A 16,206-nucleotide genomic window follows, 5' to 3' on the forward strand; every position below is an offset into this window, starting at 1 on the left:
TGCATCTCTGATCGCACTCGTTAAACATTGTGTCACTTTTAGACATGATGAAAGACTCCTATCACTCTTTGGATTCGTACGTAATTGGCCAACTAGTAGATAGTCTGCAAAACAAAACAAAAAACAAAGCGCAAATAGAATCATATCCTCTTTTCCATGGGGACAATTTTATCGTTTTACCCTTTATTTTGAATTTCTCTGCAAACCTATAAAAATTTCAAATTGAACTCTTTATTAGATCCATAGTGATAGATTCTCCTCATTCTCTCAGTCATATTCAGGTAGAAGTGTTAAATTACGAGAAATATTGTATAAAGTGAAACTTTTGTTGCCTTGTTGGACAGGGTGCAAACAAGATAACAAAATGGGTCTGAGCGGATGGGCGTTTCAAAAGTAATGCTTCCTATTTTTTATTCCGTCGGAATGAATCAGAGGGAATTGCAAATTGCATTGTTATGATGACTGAATTTATGCATTCATGACTTGAAACTTTCATCTCTCTGTTGCAGATATTGACCGTGTGAGACTCTAAGGAAGCAACCGTTGTCATGGACATATGTCAGAAGCAGAGATGCGCCATTAAATTCTTGGCAGGAGAACATTAAGGAAAAAAATTTTAAGCCAGAAATGTCGCTTGTTTTAATAGTACCACTGCCATCTTTGTAGCTCTTCAACTTTTCGAGTTAAAAACAAGTAGATATTACTTTTCTGTTATTCTTATTAAAATGTTTAGTTCCAATTTTGCTTCATTTCATAATTTTTCCTCTGAAATTCCTAAAGGTGTAACACAAAATTATTAACAATGCAATCAATCCATAATTTGATAACCAAAAACATTCCGAAAGTATTTTCTTTAAATATTCTCGCAGAATATTGGAAGATTTTTTATAATAGACATGTCTTCCAACATTTTTGGAAATTTTAAAAAATTATTCTAAAAATGGAGACTTTATTTTTTTTTTTCCATCTGCATTTTTATTTTATTTTTTCTAATTTAAAAAAAATCTTATTTTGAAAGAAAAGGGAAAATTTGCACTTTTAAAAATGTGTCATTTGTTGTGTTAATGTTTCATATGCCCTCAAGCATTTTTTTCTATTTTTCATATTAGAAAAAACAACCCTGAGGATATATCAACCTTGTTTATAAAACAAACACACACACACACACACAGATATGTATATATATAAAAATTATTCTCTATTCACATACGTCATGTCGTTTTTTTTATTTTAGCTGATAATGCACCTTGTAAACTCTAGCTCAATTTCACAACATTTACAAAATATAAATTTACCCCCTCGGATTAATCAACATATCTGATAAACGAAAATATCTGATTAACCAAACAATTATCTCATTAACCAAAATAATATTTTATTAAACAAAATATTATCTGATTAACCAAACAATTATCTGATTAACCAAAATATTATCTGATTAACTAAAATATTATCTGATTAACCAAAATATTATCTGATTAACTAAAATATTATCTGATTAACTAAAATATCTGATTAACTAAAATATTATCTGCTTAACCAAACAATTATCTGATTAACCAAAATATTATCTGATTAACTAAAATATTATCTGATTAACTAAAATATCTGATTAACCAAAATATAATCTGATTAACCAAACAATTATCTGATTAACTAAAATATTATCTGATTAACTAAAATATCTGATTAACCAAACAATTATCTGATTAACTAAAATATTATCTGATTAACTAAAATATTATCTGATTAACTAAAATATTATCTGATTAACCAAAATATTATCTGATTAACCAAACAATTATCTGATTAGCTAAAATATCTGATTAACCAAAATATTATCTGATTAACCAAACAATTATCTGATTAACCAAACAATTATCCGATTAACCAAACAATTATCTGATTAACCAAACAATTATCTGATTAACCAAACAATTATCTGATTAACCAAACAATTATCTGATTAACCAAACAATTATCTGATTAACCAAACAATTATCTGATTAACCAAACAATTATCTGATTAACCAAACAATTATCTGATTAACTAAAATATCTGATTAACTAAAATATTATCTGCTTAACCAAACAATTATCTGATTAACTAAAATATTATCTGATTAACCAAAATATTATCTGATTAACCAAACAATTATCTGATTAACTAAAATATTATCTGATTAACCAAACAATTATCTGATTAACTAAAATATTATCTGATTAACCAAAATATTATCTGATTAACTAAAATATTATCTGATTAACTAAAATATCTGATTAACCAAAATATTATCTGATTAACCAAACAATTATCTGATTAACCAAACAATTATCTGATTAACCAAACAATTATCTGATTAACCAAACAATTATCTGATTAACCAAACAATTATCTGATTAACCAAACAATTATCTGATTAACCAAACAATTATCTGATTAACCAAACAATTATCTGATTAACCAAAATATTATCTGATTAACCAAAATATTATCTGATTAACCAAAATATTATCTGATTAACCAAAATATTATCTGATTAACCAAAATATTATCTGATTAACCAAACAATTATCTGATTAACCTAACAATTATCTGATTGACCAAAATATTGTCTAATCAGATTAACCAAAATATTATCTGATTAACTAATAACTTATCTGATCAACAGAAAATTTGATTAATACTAACACGAGGGGGTCGTAAATTACGCTTAAATATATTTTAATTCATGAAGATTTCTTATTCATTATTACAGAGCCAATTAGTGTATGATTAATATTTTATGTCAGTGTCACTATTATGTGACCAGAAGTTTGAGTGTATCGGTTAAATATTTATACACTCATAATTACATACATCTACTGTTTTATTTATATAGATTACGAAAATCATACATTATTAAACGAATGTTAAAATATAAAAAACGAGCTGGACGCCCGGCATTGCCTGTTCGTGCAATATAAGCTTAAACTTATTTTAATTCATGCAGATTGCGTCTGTATAATTTTAGAATCAATTCTCTATTGATTATTATATATTACAAGGAATTATTTGCCCGATGGACTGATTCGCAAATAAAATTATAAAATAATGATAATGTTGTTAATCAAATTCCATTTGAGTTTATTTACAATATTATATCAGTTGATATTTGGGCTTGACGATGAATGCTCTGGAAACGTCACTTCTGATTAACGTTTAGTTTAAAAATATGTAAACGAACAACTGACTTGCAACGATTTTAAATGGTACCTCTTTTTTTATTGTAAATTAAACTCATTAATAAGAAAAAATTAAAATAAAATGGTGAGGTACACCTGGGCTCTAACAGGGGATCATTCGATCTGTAGTCAAATGCTCTATTACTATCTCCAAATAACAATAAATCTGTTTTTCTTGTTTTAAGAAATGATTTGCTGAGATTTTATTTCACTTGGACGGTGTAACGTAAAATATTCCCCTGTAAATTTTTTTTTTTAATCTATAAGAGAGAAAAGACTATTTTTTAAGATTGGATTTTTTTGGATCTTCTATACTTATCGAAGTAATTTCTGTACAAAACATATCTAAGAACACTGCCAGGCATATAAATGAGCTTTGTGTGAAATTTGAAAGAGATAGGTTCAGCCGTTTCGGAATTTATAAGGAAAGAACTCACGCACACACAAAGTGACTTTTATATAAGAGTGTAGATACTAGACACTGTGTTTATTAAAACCTAGCAAGCTACAAAAATGTTATGTATGAAACTAATAACATGTTAATATGATACAATTCAACATATAACACTAATTCTGGCATCTCAGAAATGAAATTAATATTTCTCATCGAACTACACCAGGTTGTTCAATTTGTTAAAATTACCCAAGAAAGTGAAATTTAAAGAATATTTATTAATCTATATCTATATAAAATTGTTTTTGTCGCACTGGCATTGATATTAAATGTCTACTATTTTTATTTTAGAATTATTAAAACAAACCTAGTATACTCAGTCATGGATATGCTAGCGACTAAATAAAGTTTAGCTAATATGCATATCCTTTGAAAAATGAACTTTCATTAATTAATTATTTTTATGTTTTCTTATTGAATAAGTGGTTTCATTTAACTATTATGCTTATATATATATATATATATATATATATATATATATATATATATATATATATATATTCTGCATTGCACATAATTGTGTAGTATTTAGGATAAAAATGCCATTGTACACGAACGTGCATATATATCTATATATATATATGACCTTGTTTGTGTGTGTGTGGATGGTCTCTAAAAAATTCCTCTCTGAAGTTTTAGTCTACAAACTTGAAACTTAATACGTAGGGGATTTGGATCTGTGGAACAAATTCGTTTTTTTTTTTTAGCTGATAGAAATAGCTAATAACGAGTCAAAATCGAAAAAAAAACGTTGACATTGGGAGGAGTAAGTCGACTAAACCTGTTACTCATGCACATAAGCAAATATACAGAAGTTAAAGGTTAAACAACGTTATTATTTGCAATTTTTGTATGGATTTACGTTACACGGTAACGGATAAGGTTGCAGAGCTATATGTTTTGGTTTCGATTGTTACTGATGCCACTGAAGTTATATATATATATTTTAATTTTTTAAATTACTATACTTAAGTACAATTCAATAATCGTTAGAGAATTAACTTTATAATAAATACGGAGTCTTCATAAATTAAGGTATCATATTTAAGCCTATCTTATAACCGGACAACATCGGACACCTTGTTGATGTATAATACCTATTATCAACAACTCATTAAAAGGAAAACTATTTAATCCTTTGAATAAAACTAAATTAAACTTAGTATATCCCATGTTATATACCCTTATAACTAGCAACTGTTTGAAAAATTCGTAAGGATCGAGTAATTAGTTTAGGAGTGAATTCTCTGCACAGAAATATATAGACATACAGAAATACATAAATTTATATAGATATACTAGCAGACTGCTCGACGTTGCCTGGTTGTAAAAATATGTATAAATATCATACTTTAATTCATACAGAAACTGAGACATGTGCATGCGAGTATTATGTTTTTTTCTAAACAATTCACTTTTTATAATTAAAAACAAAATTTGAGCTGAGATCGAAACCAAAACCTTAAGACAGTGAGTCATGTACGATAACCATTAGGCCAGCTTGATACGATCTTTTAAAAAGTGTTTTCAAACCTACTTATTCTTAACATAAGTAATCTGTCGTGTGAATGATTCATGCATGCGCATTCATAAAAAAATTTGACAAGCAGATAAGATTCCTATTACCACCACGTACCAATTTTTCAATTTTGACCCCTTAGCAGCTTTTGTTTTTTTTCGGATGAAAACAGATTGTAAAGTTTACCTCATGTCTGAATACCCTATATACCAAATTTCAAGTCTGTAGATCAAAAATTTGTTGATTTGAGAAGCCTCCTCACACACACACATTCTCACTTTTTTAGATATAGATAATTCTTTTCATTTATTTTTGCTTTGATTTGTACTGAAAAGTAAGATTTTGTCCTAAACCAGAAGGAAATCACCGATGTTAACATAAGCAAAATAAAGATAAGTCCTGAACTTTTTGCGCAAGACGACAACACTTCAATTCTTAGAAGTGCTTCTCGGTTTAACCTTCCCTCTTGAGAGTTCAAAATGTCACTTGTGTCGGAAGCCAAGAGTTGAAAGCCCGGAAGTCAAGTTGTGCTAGCAATGGGTTCCCTGCAGTGCAGTGTATTGTGCTAGAGAAAACGGAATCTGAACAATCTAGGTAGAGGGAAAAAAAGTATGGAAGCTTAGAATATAGACAACAAAAAGATGTCCTGCCTTTTTTACATTCCTTTCCTTAAAACTGTCACAGAAAACCATTATTCAAAGATGGCGATGCAGAAAAACTGCCTGAATAATTTCTCATAGGGATTAATCATGGGCAAGGGAAGACAAAAACAAATGAACCTTCACCTTAAAAAAAGTGTCTATTGTATATTTTAGTGACAACAAAGGTTTTTCAAAGACAACAATACGATTTCTTTTCATATCTTTCTGTTTCTCTTATCGGTAAAATTGGAACTTTTTTTTTAGAATATTTTTTCTGTACTTATTTCATACTTTAGTGCAATTATACTGATATTTCATATTTAGGTACAGCAAGATTTCTCGACATCATCATCATAATCATCATATCTAATCTTGTATAAGTTTTACATGCTGGTATGTATTAGACAAATTTTAAAAGTTGACTTTAAAATTAACCTGACTCTAACCAGGTTTTTATTTCTATCTCTTTCTCTTATTTTCTCCAATGTTCTTAGCCATTCTCAGCTAACTGGCCCGGCTACCTCATCGTATTTTTCATAAATCTATCCTTATTATGTCTATCTGCACAGAAGATATGCAATGTGTTCAATGCAGAAATAAGCTTTCTCTATCTGCTAAAAAGGCCAATCTGAGCCTAATGTGAATTGTTCACATAATGTTTTATACTAGGCGCTTGGTTCAGAAGTTGCATATGTATACTAGACTTTCATACCAACCACAGTCTGGTGGTTGGAGTATAATTCTGGCATCACGGTAAAAGAAAACAAAAGAGAATTTTCTGAATTATAAAAGATGGCAATTTGGTTGTTGATGTAGTTTTGCTGACACAGTAACATGGAAACATTTTTCAATTGTGGCTGAAAAATCCAAATCAGCGAAGGGAAATTATTCATGTTTTAATTTAAGAATATAAAAAGTGTCTCCCTTACAAAGGGCTGGTAATGAAAACCAAATCGTACAGTATAACTAGGAGTATACTGAATATAATTAGATCCTTCTTAGACAATAGAAGCATACAGGTTGTCATTGACAGATGTACATCCAAGCAGCATAACATTAATGCGGGAGTGCCGCAGGGGTCGATCCTGGGACCATTATTATTTCTGATATTCATAAACGACCTCCCTGATATTGTCCAAGATGGGTATATTTGCTGATGATACAATGCGCTATAATATGCATGAGGTAAGAACAGATGCACATAAATCTAAGACAATGGCGGAATCGTTAGAAAATGACCTTCAGTGGAATAGGGCTGCATATATATGGTAACATTTAATGCTAGGAAAACTAAGCTACTCTTCTTTAAGAATTACAAGACGCTTCTCCAACCGCCTTTATCCATGACAAATAGCACCCTACCTGAGAATTCTACCTTCAAACTCCTCGGCCTAACATTTGCGGGCAATATGAACTGGAACAAATACATAGAGGACATTGCAAAGGCAGCTGCGAAGAAGGTGGGTTCTCTCTATTGAGCTAGAAGACTACTCACACCTGAGAGTATCCTGTACCTCTACAAGGCCACCATTCGCCCATGCGTGGAGTATTGTTGCCACATCTGGGCTGGTGCATCTACCACTAGTCTCTCCCTCTTAGATGGGGTCCAAAAAAGAGTTGTCAGTCTAATCGGTCCCACTCTATCAACTAAGCTCCAGCCCCTGTCTCATCGCCACAATGTTGCATCACTGTGCCTGTTTTACAAATATTTTAATGGAATGTGTTCTGATGAACTCGTTTCATTTGTACCCCCTTGACGTACAGATCCGCGACAAACCCACTTAGCAATAAGATCTCATCCCTTCACTGTTGATGTCCCTAAATGTAAGAAAGCTTTCTATTCTAACAGTTTCTTCCCTCGAACGGCTAGACTTTGGAATTCCCTTCCTGCTGCCTGCTTCCCTGGCTGTACTGATATGCAGAAGTTTAAATGTAACATAAACAAATATCTTGTTAATCTCCTTAGACATGGCCCCAAATTAGTAGTCCAAGTGGCGATATGCTTCGTAAGGGGTGAACATGAGTAAAATAAACGTTTATTTTTTTTACTGTATAAGTTTAAAACACGTGCAAGCAAATAATTTTTTTTTAATTACACACATGAAAGTGAAAATAAACGAATGAAAATTTATATACTTAAGCAATTCAATCATATTTTCAAATAGTACAACAAAACTAACTCCTTCCCCGAAAATACCTTTGATCCTTTTAGGACCTTTGGCTGAGCAGTTTTTGGCCTTGCAAAAATCCACTTTGGCCCTTATTTGGGATGGTCACGTCATAGCCTAATATCTATAAGTTCATCTGCAATCATTTTATTCGCTCTGATTCTTAAAAAAAAAAAAATCAAAAACATATTTCTCCTTTTTACTTTCTTCCCAAATCGATATTGAAATGCCAGGGTCAATCGTGTAAAGAACAAAGAAAATTTTTAATGCCAGAAGTAACGTTATCTAGTAGTAATGTTATCTAAGAATAATGTTGCCACTCGCATTTAATGTTTTCTTGGTGAAATCCCACCTTTCCACTGTAGAGATCCCCAGATGCCATAAATTCAAAACGTAGATTCCATGAACAAAGCTTCTTTCTTAGAACTGCACGCCTGTGGAACTCTGTTCCGTCTGCCTGCTTCCCACCTTACTACAACCTGGATGTCTTCAAGTCCAACGTAAACAAACTCCTAATGAACCGCCACCTCAAGTAAACACTTCAATAAATCTCCACACTAACGTACTGTACTTGCAATAACCCTTATCCCTGAGTGGCTTCCGGGCCTTGATAAGTGGTGATCACCGTGTAAAAAAAATCCTAATAGTTTAATAGTTTCTTCCCTCAAACTGCTAAACTTTAGAATTTCCTGTTAGATTCTTGCTTGTTTAACTGTACTAACATGCAGAATTTTAAATGTAATGTGTACAGACATCTAGCTGTTCAACTCTCTACTTAGAGCCGCTGTAGGCATCTCACAGCAACCCTCAGTGGTAATATGCTTTGCTTGTGCGATACATAAGTAAAAGAAACTACTTTTTTTCTGGGAGTAATTTTTTCTGAATGTAATACTCTCACTGTAAGCTTTCCTTCTAAGAGTAATATCTTCCAGGAGTAGTGTTTTCTGGGGATAATGTTTACCAAGAGTAAACTTTTCCAGGAGCAATGCTTTCTAAGTAATTCTAAGAGTAGATTCTTTTCAGAATGTATTTTAGGAGTAATGCACCCACCCCCATTGTAAAATGTCCTTTGAGAGTAATTTTTTTGAAGTAATGTTTCCTATGAAGAAGTTTTCTGGGAATAATGTCTTCTAATGAAATGTGGCCGTTATGCTCGAACCGTGTTCGTTACAGTTCAAACTTCTCTCAAACCCCCCACACCTTCCAGCACTGCCGCAATGGAACAAATAAACAAAAATAAATAAATTGGACTCTGCTTTTCTTTGTTTTTTCTAAACAATGCCTGCTTTTTGTTTTTTCGAACTGCTCATTTCGTCTGCCATGAGATTAACAAAACTCTGCCGTCTCGACACCCACTTCAATTGTCTCTTACTGCCTCTGTCCATCTCCCCTGCTGTGTTTTTCTTTCTGCTCCACTAAACGCTGGCCATAGATAACCATTTCTTCTCTTCAAATTTACATGTCCTGCTGGTAAATTAATTATTTATTTATTAACCTTTGATAGTTAATTATAAATTAAATAAAAAACATACCCTGTTAGTTTCAAATAAAATTCGCACGAGAAGTCATATCGGCAGTTGGCAAAAGGATAAATTAGCACATAGCGCTTTTAATTTTACACACACAAACATGAAGAGACCCATTTGTCTTTATTTACGTGATCCAAAGAGAGAGAAATATATGTAAAACACACGTTTATACACAAACAAGATAACTCTAAGTTACCAAGATGCTTAAATGACACGTCATCAAAAAACCCAGACAAGGGGAGGTAACTTATCACATGGTTCAAGAAAGATAACTGTTGCAGTCTTCATAGTATTAAAAACCGACTAACATTGACAAATTTCCAATATGTCCATCTTTTTCAACTGCATGTTTTCTTCTCCGACCACATGGCGTCCTTTTTTTCCTTCTTACACAAACTCGCGCACACTTCCTAATTTGACTACTGCTGCTAATATCTTCAGAAGCCAGCTATTCTACAGCTCCTGCTGATATGTTCCCACGTTCTCATGCGCATTCTGTTACATTAAGAACAATGTTGTCTAAGAATATAAAATACTTATTCTTAGTTTTCATTCCTTGGCCTTTTGGTTAGTAACAAAGTGTAGTATCTGTTCTGATGCTACACTTCACCTTTTCTGTCCTCGGTCAGTGGAGGAAAAATCCTTCATACTGAGACAATTTTTATTTTTGTTCTTATCCATGTCTTATGTTCTTATTATTTTGGGGGAACTGAATTTTCCACATTAAAAACCGATCTTGTGTCTAACTCTGCCCTTTCGAGAAGGCAAGTAAATAGGAACTTTATTTGGCATAATCATAGATGGCTGATATGCTGCAAAATACACCAATCTGATTGTAAATTGTTTGAATAGATTTAACAACAAAACATTTAGATGACAGATAATGCACTCATCTTATCCATATTTACATCTAATGCACTTTATTATTATTTGCCGGTGAAACGAATCCCAGATGTCTTTAACTTAGGAATCACCGTCAGCCAATCAAATCCCTCAGCTTAGTAGATAACGATTCACAGATATTATCGTAAAAACCAGAGTTGTTGATTTGTAGTCGTTCTTTCTTTTCATATAGCGAAAACTATATTATTCAAACTAACATGGCGTCTCTGTATTTATTTCAAATGAAAATTTCAGTTACAAAATCAATACACTGTTAAAGGAAATGTTCAATGAACATCTGTAACACTTAAATATCACATTTATAAATTGCATAACAGACAAATGAAAACAAGGATTGTATTTTATGTTTTTTTGACGATTTATGTCTCATCAACGCCTTTACTAATTGTCTTGTCAAAAGATGATGGGAAGAAGTTAACTATTTGTAGTACCACTGAAGTGATAAAGATGGGAACCATGATGTCATAGAGACTAGCCATCTGGATGCAAAGTAGGTTTGGATCAAACCCTATTTGGTCACTTAGTTGAAAGTGTATGATGTTAAAAGACTTGAAATACCTGATGATTCTGGAAACATCAGTGATGTAGTACCAAACGCCTCACGAGATCTATGTTGTTCAATGTAATTCTATCATTTCATGCACTTAACATCTTGTAAGGCTAAAAAACAAATGCACCCGATCATCTTTTCATACATTTAACATTGACATAAAAATAATATCAACGTTTGATCAAATGAAATATTCATGAGGTCCTGGATATGACCTTAAACTATATCCGATGGTGAGGCCCCAGCTTGTGGGCTTTGGGAAGTGTGGAGCCACCCTTTAATTGCCATTGCTCCCAGGTCCACTCTGACCCGGACTGGTAGTACCTGTCAGGGTCCCAACTATGGGTTAAATAGAAACCGAATTTAAAAAAAAAACAAATATATTCCATGAAAAAATTGTTCTTCAAAATCACTGGATTCGGCATTAAATAACCTGAAAAGGTTTGATATGCCGTAAAACAACCAACCAACGAAATATTCATGAAACAAAATAAGAATGAACCCCTACTAATACAATTGTGACTTTTGGAATGTGTAGAGGAATGGTAGAGCTATGGTTTAGTTGATTTGAAGTGTGCGATTCTGTTTCTTCTCTCGCTCTACATTGTAACTGCTTGCAATGGTATAGAGTATATAGGGTTTCCTAAAGTCGTCTCCATGGAGCCCTGAAGTTCCATGAATGTGACTGAAAAGCCCTAGAAGTCCTGAAAGAGGATTAAATGTTTTATATAGAAAAATTAAATCGTTGCAGACATTTAATTATTGATTTTGTTTTTTACTAGAAACAGATATGATACATAACTACAGGTGTTAAGAGTTTCAGGATGGTTCATGAAAAAGAAAAAAAAAAAGAAAAAAAATGCAACAATTAATCAAAAACAAAATAATGGTTGTAAACATCATTAGTGTAAAAATTTGAAATAATTTTTTTTCATATTTATTTTATAAATTATCTTGTTAGTGCTCCGTGAAACCTTTGCCCTGCTCGGGCGCTCCATGGTGTTATTAAGTTGTGTGCGCACAAACATTATAAACCTGTTCGTCTTCTGTTGCAACCCAGGTTTCAGAGTTCCTCAGAAGTTGATTGTAAACCTTGTGGCATTAGTTTGTTTTAAAGTTTTATTTAACAAAGAACAAATGACAGAAACTTAGAAATGAGAATGAGTGAGAAAGAGAAAATCAATGAAGTGCCAAGATATAACTCGAACATGAGAGGCTAGTAATTTTTTAACTAATTTGTTAATTATTTTATTAAAGAAAAGTCGGTGAACAATGAACAAATACCAGGAAGGTGGACAGGAAAGCTTTAGCAATCTTAATGTATTTCAACATTATTGATATGTCTCCCTTCAGTTTCCATACAAAACTTTTGAAACCTTTGTTTTTGTCAACATTAATATCCATGATGCCATGTGTCACATCGACTGATGTCTCTAACTCTTTACCCATTTACCCTCGTCGTTATCTCAAGATCATCTCTTCTTGTTACATTTCCAAACTTTGTGTCACTACATGTTGCACTTAGTTCGTTTATGTCAATTGTTATCCAACATAGTCTTCATACGAGTGGCGTGTTCCAGAAGTAGTGCCTTCTATTTTTTATTCCATCTAAGCAGATTGCAAAGCACATTGTTATGATAACTGAACTGGAAGTTTCATTTATCTGTTGCAGATATTGGCAATATCAGACTCTAAAAAAGCAACCTCTATCATGTGTCAGAAGCAAAGATGTGTCTTTGAATTCCTGACAAAAGTGCATCGAGAATGGTAGTGACTATGTAGAAAAATAAATTCTGAAACACAAAAGGTCGTTCGTTTTAATATCACTTCCGTTTTGGTAGTTCTTCACCTTTTTGAGTTAAAAAAAATAGGATGCTTTCCTTTGGAACCACTCTTGTAGTATAACACATGTTGAATGAAGTACTAGTTGAATAGACTAAACACATCATAGTTTAGGGTAACTAAGGAAATGGCAGGCTGAAGAAGACTTGGAATGAATGACGCCATCAAAGATGGCCTCAAGCAATGGCACATGGAAACAAATATAAATAATAGAATTTTGCAGATAACATTACCTCGCATGCCCAATGGGCAACTCGCATCTGATGTTGAAAAGATATGAGAACCAAGGAGTGTACTTTTTAGACTTTCGTTGTCGTTTGGTAAATCCATTAATAAGATGGAAGAAATACCTCTCAAAAACTTTCCGCATGAAATGAGATAAAGGAATCTTGGAAGTTCAGAAATGGTAAAATAAAGTTACCTTTAGAGATGAACTCTCTACGTTATCCATGCCCTTTTTGAATCTTTTTTTTTCCAAGCTTTGGTTTCAAGTTTTTCTTTTCCTGATCTTTTCCATAAATCGCATGGAAAAATATCAGCAGCAGCAAAGGATGGCTGGCAATCGAAAAATGTCCATATGCAAATTAAAAAATGTCCATATGCAAATTAAAAAATGTCCATATGCAAATTAAAAAATGTCCATATGCAAATTAAAAAATGTCCATATGGAAATTTAAAAAATGTGCATATGCACATTAAAAAATGTGTGTGACTAGAAAAAGAAAAAAAAAGGACAAACAAAGTGGACGTCCAAGAAAATGGACGTGTAAAGCAAAGGCAACAAATAACTGGCTGCAGCTGGCATGGGTCTGGAGAGGAACAGTGTAGACGAGATGGACAATCGCAAAAGACTTTAAAGTGGTGTGGAAACAATTATACCGGTAAAAAAAAAACTTGTTCAAAAAGAAAAAAAAATGCCGGATTTTATTCATTTCCAGTTTTATTTTTATGAATTCTTAAAGTAAAGAGTAACAGTCACATGACATTACGTCCAAGTGGCAATATGCCTTGTTTGTGGTGAATAAAAGCTTTAAAAAAAAAAAAAATTATTTCAAACCTTAGTGTGATAAACAAATGGAAATACTTTTTCTAATCTGAACACGGCAGAATGATGAGAATGTTTTATCTCACCAATGCATTAATCTCGAGGCTAAAATCTCGAACATAGTCATGAATTAATTGTGAATGTCTTAGCTGTCTCCATCTGTCTGGTTATTGTAATGTAGGATAAATCAAATTTACCATATTTAATTACGTTAATCAGTTTCTGTGGAGGATTTTTCTTTTTACAAGGGAGTTACCACTTATCAAGTCCAAAAACAACTTGAGGATAAGAGGTAATGAATGTAAGGTGGTAGTTTAGCAATCGTTAATGGTTTAGATTTGGTAGAATCTGAATTATTGTGTCGTGGAACAACAGTGAAAATAAGAGCAATCAAGTCGAGGTTCGGTTAAGGAACAAGTGTATTAACAATAATGTACGAAGATAGGAAAGCATGTATATCTGCTGGGCACTTGGTTAGCAGTTGAAGTGCAGTCGCATCTCTCTCGCCGGTGGTGGAATTACTAGCGCTATTTATAGTGCTAATCGGTGTAAATTCCTCTGTTCAAGGAAGGCCAGTATAACAATTATTTAACAAGAACTTGTTTACATTGGACTTGAAGACTGTTATACTGTAACCAACTGGAAAGTAGGCCATTGGAACAGTGTTCTACATGCAAGCAGTTGTAGGAAAGAACCTTTGTTTATGAAATCTGTGTTTAGAATTAGACACAAATAGAGAGTGGGGAAAATTGTTGATAGTGGTTGTAACTAGTCTAGTGTTTATTGTGAAAATTTGCCAGGGGGGGGGCTATAGATTGGAGCTCAGACGAGCACTTGCCCTGAAAATGAGAGAGCAGGAGCAGGCTCGCAATATCTCTTCTGTGGGAAAGAAGTTGCAGGGAAGAGAAAAGAGCATCACCTATTCGTTTTCACAGCCGGTTTTGAACTCTTAAGGCAAGGTAGGTGCACCAATCAGCTCCTGCCCAGATGTGGCAATAGTATTCCGTTTTAGAAAGAATTTGTCCCTTAAACATATAGTGAATAGCATTAACAGTGAGATACCTACTGAATCGGTAGAATGATCCAATCATTTTTCCAGCAACCTTTGAAGCAGATTTGATGTATGGATTCAATTCTTTTTAGAAAATAATCTTGCATAATAGTTTAGGTAAATACCATTTTTAATTTTTTGTTAAATACAGTGTGTGATAGTTGTCAACTGGACTTGTAACAATTTTTTCATTAGCTAAAGCGTTACTTCCACCCTTACGCCACAATAAGCTTTTGCCATAGAGCAAGGTATAAAAACAATGTTTATCTTTGCATATTCATAATGTCTTGTTGAAACACATTTACTCTCAACTATTTATATGTGATATTATCGCCGATTAATGTCACATGAACACTGGAAAAATGATAATTTGTTACGCATATTTGTGACTTGTTTATGCTTTCACCAAATCAAGTTCGATGCTTGTTTGAAGATCACGTGAAGCAGCATTAAGTTCAGAAAACGTTTGCCATTACTAACTAGCAGTTTTATTTCTATTAACCAAGGAAAGGGATTGTTAGGCAATTGTACATAGTGTGATATATTGTAATGAAAACTGACCAGAGATCGTTTAGAAATGTGTTGCATCGAGAAAAATGATATGCGAATGATGTGATGGGAGTTGCATGCATGAAAGTTGATGGTATGATCATGTTGAAAGAATAGATGATAGATATATGGTTAGTAGATGTACAACAGTTGAGGTAGCAGGTTCAGTTCACAGTATAAGGTTAAAGAAAGCGTAATAAAGAAAAAACTGACTAGACCAGTGATAACCTGGTGTGGAAATCAATTTTTTTAAAGCTGTCCAACGCATGCCAGCATGAAAAATGGATGTTAAAGAAAATCTGAAATGCTGTTAGAAAAATATAAAAATAAAATAAAAATGCCGTTATGTATGCTGACCTCTTATTATACTACAGCTGAGTTAATTAAAGTATGTTTCCTTAAGGCTTATATGTATAATGTGTGTGTGTGTGTGTGTGTGTATATATATAGTTCTGTGGAAATATCGTTTTTTCAGTTATATTTCACCATTTATTTATACCAATCCTTAATTTATGAAGCTCAATGTAATTATAGAGCATATAACAAAGAAATGACAAAAGCCTATATTCCATATTACATGATGTTGACCATCTTACAATTTATTCCTTTAAGTACGTTGACATTCACAAGTCTTGACAGCATCTGTTTCGTAGCACAAAATCATTTATTTAATTATTATAATAATCAATGGATCTATTTTGCCCTTAACTCCTTGGAAGAAATAGCAACT

At 32.6% G+C, this 16,206-nt stretch overlaps 1 protein-coding gene across 16 annotated transcripts in view; it reads left to right on the plus strand.

Moving 5' to 3' along the window:
- The window catches only part of LOC145284430 (lachesin-like), a 1,332,212-nt gene that overhangs the window by 1,074,365 nt on the left and 241,641 nt on the right, over positions 1–16,206 (plus strand). The gene's annotated exons all lie outside the window — the stretch shown is intronic.

The sequence above is a fragment of the Euprymna scolopes genome, chromosome 9 (assembly GCF_053919585.1).
Source record: "Euprymna scolopes isolate OS-2025 chromosome 9, ASM5391958v1, whole genome shotgun sequence".
NCBI lineage: Eukaryota > Metazoa > Mollusca > Cephalopoda > Sepiida > Sepiolidae > Euprymna > Euprymna scolopes.